This window comes from Argopecten irradians, chromosome 13 (genome assembly GCF_041381155.1).
Source record: "Argopecten irradians isolate NY chromosome 13, Ai_NY, whole genome shotgun sequence".
NCBI classification, from domain to species: Eukaryota; Metazoa; Mollusca; class Bivalvia; order Pectinida; family Pectinidae; genus Argopecten; species Argopecten irradians.
This window is the reverse complement of record NC_091146.1, coordinates 4,221,371-4,230,097: the sequence shown is the minus strand read 5'-3', so window position 1 is coordinate 4,230,097 and position 8,727 is coordinate 4,221,371. Positions and strand designations below refer to the sequence as shown.

At 34.5% G+C, this 8,727-nt stretch overlaps 1 long non-coding RNA gene across 1 annotated transcript; it reads right to left on the bottom strand.

The window, feature by feature from the left end:
• Positions 1-894: 894 nt before the first annotated feature.
• Positions 895-8,727, bottom strand: LOC138306679 (uncharacterized). Its single transcript, XR_011205891.1, has 2 exons — positions 8,498-8,727; positions 895-6,655 (listed from the first exon to the last, which is right to left on the bottom strand). It is a non-coding gene; the product is annotated as an uncharacterized lncRNA (long non-coding RNA).

Here is an 8,727-nt window from a genome sequence, read left to right as displayed (position 1 = left end):
ACTTACATTACAATGCATAGGTTTAATTTTACAAGAGCTGGGAATGTTATTTGACAGAACTGCCAAACCTCATATGTATAGCTACAGTGCAGTGAAAAACGTACATAAGGTCAGACCATGAATCCAAGTTGTAGTTAAATTAATTTCACATTTTTGCAGTGTTACTAGTAATTGTAAAGTGCTTTCTACATGTTTGTTTCCATCAAAACCCTAATAAGGCATAGCAACAAAAATTGTACAGTACATACATTCTGTGTTGTAACTAATGTATATAAGATATCATACATGTTTGACTGTTCATTTGAATGATTTTCACGGCTGTATTCATCAATCCTGATGATTTTTAAAAGATAACTAAAGAAAAAATAACGCGTCAAAATGTTTCGCCTAGTTATGTATATATAGTCTTTAGAATTTAAATATATTTTGAATTATATGTGCCGTAACTTTACTGAGCAAAAATATTAAATGTCATTTTTGTTAGTAATATATTAAAAACCATAAGATTTAATGCATTAAGCTTTGAAAATCCGTCTAGTGTTCAGGCAAACATATATGACGTATATAAACATTAGTTACAATACAGACATTATGTATTATTACAATAATGCTCTTGTTGTATATACCTGCAAAATTCAGTTTACAATAACTAATGAATCTGTAAAAAAGGTGAAATGAAATATATAGACCACAATTTGGCTTCGTGATCTGACCGTAATGTACTCATTTCACAGCTCTGTAGATTTTATATATATTATGATTTTTGGCAGAACTGATAAGAAACATTTTCAGCTCTTATTTGCACTGGTAAAACAAAATCTATGCTTTAAAAGAATTGTAATTCTCAAAATATTGAGAAATTTTGGTGTTAACACAATTAAAAGCTCTAGTTGATTCGTGAGTATGAAAATAACGACTCATTTAACTCGTATGATCTTTCTTCAAAGGCTGCTTAAGCTATTCAGAATTAAACGACAATTTTCAAAATCAATATAATTGGTTCCGATTGGCTTTCAACTTTAGACTACTTTTCATAGCGCATTTTCTTTTAAATTGCATTGTATTTACTGTATAACAGATAATTGTTTATTAAAATATTAAACAACAGTATTATAGAATATTTGCTTCCATTTTAGGGACGCTATTTTATGGCGAATTGTTTCTCCGAATATAGACCAGAAACAAACGGTCACCATCATATAAATATATAGCAAATATTATGGGATAAGCAGGTTCCCCAACGCATGGCTGTTATTTATCATGTTTATCTAAACTCTCGTTAGTTAATTTTCAAAGGACTAGGTACATGTATGATAATGCCCCAAATCCGCTATTTTTCAAAGTCTGTTATTTTAAGATGTGAATCTTGCATTTCAAATATTGACTACAAAACTGACATATTTGATAGTGCTATTCTAGATAGCATAGAGCGCATTCTAGAACAAACTTCATATTTCTCAAAATGATGTATTCTTCGTGTCTGTTGATTCCCTTAAAATATAAAGTTTGTTCTAGGTTGTGCTAAAAGAAAATATATATATATAAAAAAATATGCCAAAATTGACCACATTTTCAAATTTGCATAATTTATGCAAAGTTACCATGGTTATATAGCAAAACATACTTTCTGTCTACAAAAATATCATTAAGTTTTTATCAGGGGTTTATTCAATATTTCAAACGCAGCAACTTAATTTTTAAATACTTAATTTAAAATTAGGTAGATTTAGGGGCCAAAAAGAGCCAATACCATATCTAGTCCTTTAACAAAAAACACGTGTTAACGCTAGTGTCTTTTCAAAGACTGGACACTAACAAACTCGAGTTTCATAATGAACTACGGTCACTTGTTGGGGAACCTCTATATAAACGTCTCGATGTTTGACATAGACTTTCCAGCGGCAGTTTTGACGTCAAGCGGCGATCATAACTTATCACACTCAATTGTTGATGACGCAGACAAAAATAAAATCTATTACTTGTACGTGATCGATATCGGGTTATTTCAGTCGAGAGCTTATATTTTGTAACATGGGATGTTAGAAAATCTTAGTCCGAGACTGAAATAATCCGATCTCGATTATTCAAATGAAACTCGTTTTTTCTCGCACCTCTTAGATATGTCTGTGTTCTGTATCTATATGCGTTCACAGTAGTGTAAGAGTGTTCCGTCTAAGGACTCGTTTAAAACCCGATTAATCACTACAGTCGCATTTCGAATTGAGTCCTTTCGCGAAACACAACAGTCCAATGATTTCAAAGAAAAAACATGATATATCGGTACATATTGTTACATGAACGAATAACAGAAATGAGAAACCAGCAGCTAAATTCAAACACAATTTAATTATATATACAATATTATACAGAGATGGTTTACAATGTCTAAAGTAATTGGTGGTGGTACAAGAGTAGTACGATGATTTAAAGTGTTACTTATCTGTATGCGAATGTCCTGGTATAATCCTTGATCCTTCCAGGTTTCAAATTAACAATAATCACAAATCCACAAGGAAATTGAATGTCCACCGATGATTTGTAAAGTTCCAGGCAATATGAATAAATCCACACAAAGTGTTGTAATAATCCACAGATAAAGTCACAATAGCTCTCCCGATAGAATCTTATATGGCGCTGTATAATTCTTTATATGTCTTATTACAGGTCTCATTACAGTTCTGATTAGCCTTGGGCAGCTGGAGTATATATAGCTTAACCCTAATTCAAGAATATTGGAGAACCTTCTACTTCTAGAAATATCTAACTAAAAACAGTAAACAAGAAAACACACAGAACTTTCTGGAAATAGATCATTCTAGATCTCTACTTATAATCAACATGTTTACAAACATATTTGTTTATACGATGATAATATTCTAGAAAGTTCTATAACCTAAATTAATTATGTGAACTTTATAGGATGTATTGATAATATAGCTATAGGAGTTATCTCCCCTATCTAATAACTACATGTATTTAGTGTCATACATAACAATATACTTTGGTACAGTACATGTAATAAACAGCAACCAACCAAACACAGTAATCACATAAACGACAAAAAACAGTTTGAATGCCAATTTTTCAAATAAAATTGATTATTAGGAGCGTGTGACGTCACAGATTCGAGAAATACGTCACTTGCACAGGCTATTACATGGATGGGTTTGATATCCGCCAAAATAACGTAAAGGTACCAGATAGAAAAATCTAGCACTGGGTATCATGTGATATTTACCTGGCGAGGTTCGAGAAATTATTATGCGGCATTGAGTAAGTTCAGTGAAAGTTCACCGTGTCAGCAGATCAGAATATGTTAAACAACAGCTGCATTGTTCATTTGATACACAGAGAGTTGAATAGCATTGTCTATTATGGTAGAAATAGTAATACTATAATACGTTTTCATAGTGTATATACATGTAACTCGTTCCTGCAGTTACTGTGTAATGGTGTGTGTTTGATAAATCCACATCAGTATCACATACGTGTCCATAGCAAGTTAAAGTTCTATAGGCAGGTATCCATAATAATTAGATATGTGTCTATAATAGTCTACTAAAAGCTTAGCAAATATCGTTCCATGTTTTCAAGTAACCTATGAGTCACATCAGACTGTTTTATCAGGTCACGTGGAATCGTATGGCCAGACCACTAGTAGCCGGTCACGTGGTATCGTCAGGAGCGTCCTCTGGTAGTTGGTCACGTGGTATCGTCAGGCGCGTCCTCTGGTAGTCGGCCACGTGATGTTATCCCCGGTTTTCCACTGGCTTTCTGTTCACGTGTACTAAAGTGACGAATAAACCACTTTAATAACGAGAATAAAATTACATTAATAGGGATTACATTTAATACAAAACCTGTATTGACTATCAGGTTTTTCATAATTATTGACTTTGAGTTTACAGGACAAGTTTTTTTCCCCCTAATTTCATTATAGTCGCAGCTTTCATTTTACACAACACTTATTTCGGATGTTTATTGTTTTCAAAAGCTATTTGCTGAAACGGCGCCTACACATTTGGACGTTGCCCTTCAGGATTCTGTATCTGAGTGTTTTATGTTGGCGATGAGCAGCAAAGCTACGATTAGAACATTTCCGCTCTTACAACAATCATTTACGATTAAAATTTTGGAATAGATAATTATTCATGCAATTGGTTTATATGTGTTGCTTAAGTCAGTATATGAGCATAACACACTTAAAAGCGATTACCCCAAAGACACCGAGCGAAATGGTTTGTTCTTGGATAAATAGATGACCAGAAGTCGCCGGATGAATTTCTTAAACAAACATGGAGAGAAAATTTATTTTTCCCCGTTATTCTGTTCTGCACATTATGATAGCACATCATATTGTTACATTAACGAATAACAGAAAGGAGAAACCAGCAGCTAAATTCAAAACACAATTTAATTATATATACAATATTATACAGAGATGGTTTACAATGTCTAAAGTAATTGGTGGTGGTACAAGAGTAGTACGATGATTTAAAGTGTTACTTATCTGTATGCGAATGTCTTGGTATAATCCTTGATCCTTCCAGGTTTCAAATTAACAATAATCACAAATCCACAAGGAAATTGAATGTCCACCGATGATTTGTAAAGTTCCAGGCAATATAAATAAATCCACACAAAGTGTTGTAACAATCCACAGATAAAGTCACAATAGCTCTCCCAATAGAATCTTTTATGGCACTGTACAATTCTTGATATGTCTTATTACAGGTCTCATTACAGTTCTGATTAGCCTTGGACAGCTGGAGTATATATAGCTTAACCCTAATTCAAGAATATTGGAGAACCTTCTACTTCTAGAAATATCTAACTAAAAGCAGTAAACAAATAAACACACATAACTTTCTGGAAATAGATCATTCTAGATCTCTTCTTAAAATCAACATGTTTACAAACATATTTGTTTATACATGATTATATTCTAGAAAGTTCTATAACCTAGATTAATGATATGACCTTTATAGGATGTATTGATAAAAAAAAGCTATAGGAGTTATCTCCCTTATCTCATAACTACATGTATTTAGTGTCATACATAACAATATGAGTTGGAATGCCTATAAAAAGAGAATACACATATAGGTTTTCATTTCAAATAAATATAACATACCTTTTACACTTTTACAGTCCCGTCACCAAACCCCAGCCACACCTCATCATCTGTTGTCATGGTAATGGACCACGGTACAGAATCCTGTGTCGGTAGTACGGTGGTTATGGGGAAACAGTCTCTGGACAGCAACTGGACACTACTACTGTTGGCCTCACAGATAATGATATTATCTAATGAGTCAAAGATGAAACCGGTCATAAAATACTTCAAGTGCGATTTGTAGGTTTTAGTATCAAACTTCTCCTCCCCCGACACGATCCTGCCGTTACATAGATACCGTAACCTTAACGTCAGGTCTGTATCCAGTAGAACCAAGTGGTTGTACATGTTGTCCTTGTCTGTAACAGTTGTCACCCCAACAATGTCACCATTGGTCCTCACTCTCACAGGACAGTTAAAAAGGAAATCTCCTCGTCCATCATGTCGAGCGCGCCCTTTCTCCTCTCCCTGGGGAGAGTATCGGACCAATACTCTCTCACTGTTAGTAGTGACGTTGTAGTTTAACTCATCCTTCGGTGTTACGTAGAGGTCACCACCAGGTGGCATACAAATGGACTGCGGATACAACTTCCCAGTGGAGAAGGGTGAAGTGATCTTTCTAGTGGACATTGTGACCTGTTTAATATCTCTATCATCAGGTCCACATGTCAATAGTGTATCGTCATTAACAATAGTCATACCACTTACAGCGGAGTTGAATTTCACAGTTTTCTCTTTATGTCCGTGTTTGTCCGTTAAAGTTATCCCCCGTTCCTCCATACACCTTATCCAGGATTTATCGGGACAGCTACAACACATCTCATAAATATGCCTAGAGTGTTGAAATGACGTTAGAGGAACCAGTTCTCTCCCTTGACGGATAATATTACCGATGAAGCTCCCTGTAGTGATGCTAGTTCCGCCATCTCGGCGGCTGTCCCCCAAACATCAGTTTCAACTGTCTATCATTCACCTTCCCTGAAGTAAAATCGATGGTCTCTAATTTAGGAAGCGGATCCCGTGTCCCGTCTGTATCTTCTAGTTTTTGTGATTCGTTTATCACTGTGATGTCGTCTTGTTCATCAATAACACGTTTTACATTGTCACTGTGCTGTTTAACTTTTTCTAGTTTCACTGATACATTGTACCTCGTCGATACCGAGTTGCAGTTGAACACAATTATTTTGCGTCTTGACCTCGTATTGAGATTTTAGACTCTCGGCCACCTTGGTAGCAGTGTCGATGATTTCTGACCATCTTCTTGCTGTGTTTTTAGTTTCAGCATCTCATTTATATCCGATTCTAAACTCGAAGCAAACCGACTGTATTCCTCTTTTTTCGATTATAATTTTAATTTGATGTCGTTTGCAACTTTCAGCAGTTTATGAAACACGTGAGGCTGGTGTGACTCGTCGGTCATACATTCCACACATATCAGAGTGGTACCACACGTGGCACATACCGAAATTATCGGAGAACCCGGATGTTTAGGACAATCACTCGTCGGTTGTTTGGATCGCACTTGTTTACAAATGTTTTCTAAAATCCGTAAAATAGCAAAGTATAATTAGTATATATTTGATAATTCAGTCTGAAAATAAAAAGATTTAATTTCTCAATTTGTTGGAAATGATTGCGCAAGTTTGATCCACGAACTAAGATAAAATAGTTGAATTAAATGCACCCTTATAACATTTATAATTTGAGCTTGAAATATAAAATCCGTACGAATTTGCTGGCCGAAAGCAGAAACAATCCAAAAAATATGTAATATTAGGGTAAATGCAGTCTCAATCCTGTTGATTTTTTGTCCTTATTTTCTAACGATAGATCAATATACAAAATTATTGTATTTTTACATATGCTAACTAATTTTCGCTATTTACGAGGACCGTTTCTATACGTAATTATCATGTTTTGCCATATTTTCGCCCCTAAAAAATCAATGAATTGGCAAATCCATGTCAATTTCACAATATTTGTATATAATATACCCAAGGTAATATATTTTTCAAATATCATATAAAAACATGGGGTCCTCGATCAAATTTTCACAATTTTGTAAGCTTGAATTTTGTAAACTCAACCCTACCCCCATTTCATCCAGGGTTAAAATGGGTCATATTTGAGTATTTTTTGAAAATCATGCCACAAAAAAGCATTCCACATCAGTTCATATGTTTTTGTGGTATCGTATATATTTGTGTATGTTCACTTTTATGATTTTCTCTAAATTTTGTGCATTTTTTTAAGAATTCCGGAATTTCGGTCCGGACGGGTTTCCTCTTATCATTAATAGTGACGAATTCGAAGGTTACATCCGGTGTTTGAAAATCCATTCCCATTTCCGACAGGTGCCGCAAAAACCTCAGAGATAGCATCTAATATTCACTTCATTGCCTGTATTTGATTTACTTTATGATTTTAAACAATCAATATTTATGTAGACAATTTTCACCTATTGCAAAAAAATATCCAAGTGGAATATCGAAGCGTATTAGAAACCATTCTGAAATTCAAAACAACCTCGGCAGCTTCCAGTTTAGCGTCATATGAATTGGCGCGGTTTTCAAAAGTATGGATCTACCTTAATAAGGGGAAAGGTGTATCCCACTAAGGCAACATTTTTTTACTTCAGGAATACGTAATCAGTGTACCGCAATATGACGTCATTTGATCACATTCGATTACGTAACAAAGAGAAATTCATGTCAATTTTTAAAGGCCCACTACCTTTCCGAAACGGCTTTTTATTTTTAAAATGGGAATGTAAAACGAGATCGATAATTTTGTAGAGTCGCAAAAGTTATTAACTTACCGTTAATAATACATATATCATCACCTTCTGAACAATTTAATCAAAATAAATAAAATGTTAATTTCATAACGCGGGTCGTCTTATGATATCCGCCGTCGTCCTAAATACCACGCGGTAGTTGACTATCACTGCGCCAGACGGCAAAACAGTGAAATGACTTTCCACTGTTTTCATATATTACGCGGTAAATCTTGCATATCTTTGGTGTTGCAACCTCTTCTTAGGCCATCGGTACATATTTTCTGACGTTATTAATGTTTTTCAGAAATCTTTATATTTTGCTCCGGAAATAACTCGAACAACAAAACGATCAGTAGGTAAAATTCTACTAGTAGAATACCAGGGAAAGATATGGTCTTGAAAGGCTGTGCATGATGACGTCATTCGATTGTTTATGAAGTAATTGGTATCAATGTGTAATATTTCGAACTATCAAACGATGAAAAGGTCATATTCCACCAAAGAATATATTTGCACATGTATCTTTATTCAACACCTAACATGTTTATAAAGAGAGTGGTCTAACAACCATGTAGTGATTGAAGTAAACATGACGTACTTACCGAAACTCTTCCCGGAATGTTTGGTCTGGTTGTAGATTGGAATTCAATATTAATAATAGGATAACAAACACCTTCCACATAGCCCTATCAAATACATATGTATTTAGCATTAGCTAAAATTAGCCTGTTACACAATGTTACGCATAGTCTAATAACGCCCCGTACAAAGTTTGACGTAACCAGTAGTTATCATTCTGCGAAATAAATCACGTGCTAAAGTCAACGATTGA